The sequence below is a fragment of the Chinchilla lanigera genome, unplaced genomic scaffold, assembly GCF_000276665.1.
Source record: "Chinchilla lanigera isolate Chin_1 unplaced genomic scaffold, ChiLan1.0 scaffold00018, whole genome shotgun sequence".
NCBI lineage: Eukaryota > Metazoa > Chordata > Mammalia > Rodentia > Chinchillidae > Chinchilla > Chinchilla lanigera.
In genome coordinates this window covers 4,032,285-4,033,936 of record NW_004955419.1, presented here as the reverse complement: position 1 = coordinate 4,033,936, position 1,652 = coordinate 4,032,285, and positions in this window count along the sequence as shown.

The following is a 1,652-nucleotide window of genomic DNA, read 5'->3' as shown; positions in this document are numbered from 1 at the left end:
CAAGAGAGGGAGTACTACCACCAGAAGTGCCATAGGGGTGGAGGCAACCAAGCCCTTTGGAGCTCACAATTTGCCATAGATTGCCTTGGATGCTGTATGTGGAACTACAGGACTTAATGTTTGCCCTGCTGGATGTTGGACTTGCTTTGATCCCAATCCTCTGTATCCCCATTTTTAACTTTTGGAATGTAAATGTCTACCATGTGACATTGAATGTTGGAGGTGTTTAACTTTGTTTTCATTTGGACAGGGGCTCACAGCTAGGAGTGACTTACATCTCTGAGGAGACTTGGGACTTAGACTTTTCAGAATGCTGAAACTGTTAGGACTTTGGCAACTCTTAGAGATGGACTAAATGCCTTTGCATAAAGGGATGGGCATGAGTCTTGCAGGCTATAGTTTGTATGTCCACCAAAGCTTCATGCAATCATGGGGATGGGCTTCTAGTTTGTGGCTGATTCACACTATGAGAGTGAGTGCTACACGCACACTGGGGCGGGCAGCCTACATACAATATAAGGGAGGGGAAAAGGCTTGTCCCCCACCCCTTTTGCTCTTGTTGCTTTTACTGTCTTCTGCTGCCTTGAAGTGTTGCCCCTGTGTGAGGCCACCCTGCCTTGCAGCCAGCTGAGTATGGGCTGAAACCTCCACAAACTGTGTGCTAAATAAACCTTTCCTCCCTTAATTTTGGGTGTTGGGTATTTTGTCTCAGCAACAAGAGAAAAGGTAACTAAGACAGAATTGGATGCCAAGGCATGTGTAAAAGTAAGCAATGACACTTGAAGGGTGACAGCGCTGGGACACAGCAAGGGCACAAGAGACAGCAGCCCCAAAAGTGGAGCAAAAGCAAATGACATGGCTGAGTGATGGACACGGCCTCTTCCTCCTTCCAGGTAAGAAAAGGGGAAATCAGGTTTCTTGTGGTTGAGGGCTAGTAAGAGTGGTTCCCACGACTAAGGGCCGTCCACCTCTGTGTGGTCTCTAAACCCCGCCCCTTCCATGATGACCCGTCCACCCCGCCAGCCTCATCTTCCCCTTCCTCAGCCACAGTGGCCTTCCTACTGACCCTGCTCCCTCCTGCCTCTGCCAGGGGCACTCCCTTCACCACCCCCCTTTAGCTGCCCCTTCTCACTTCTTGCCAACTGTAACCCTGGGCCTGAATTTGACTTCAGGTCTCAGCTTCAATGGTCTACATCTTCAGAAAGCCCATCCTGAGCCCACTACTCCAGGGCACCTGTACAAGAGGCAGGAAATAAGACACTGTGGTTCAGTTCGCCTCCCCGACTACAATGCAAGTTGCACGAAGGCAGAGGCCATTCCTGCCTTGTATTTGAATTGCTGTCTCCTTGGTGCCAAGCAAAGAGCCTGTATAAAAGCTAGGCAGAATGAGTGGCCTTCGATAAGCTGGGTGAGTTGAGCATCTCAAAGATGAGCCGAATCGCAGACCCAAGAGGAAGGTGGCCACTGTTCCCATTTCACAGCCCAGGAAACTGAAGCTCAGACTGGCAGGACCAGGGCGAGCTACATGGTCTGGAACTCTCATCTTTTGAGTCTGAAGCCACACTGCACCCAGAAAACATCTTCAGCTCAGGAGCCTATTTGGGTGTGTGGTGAGGAAGGAAGGAAGGAAGGAAGGAAGGAAGGAAGGAAGG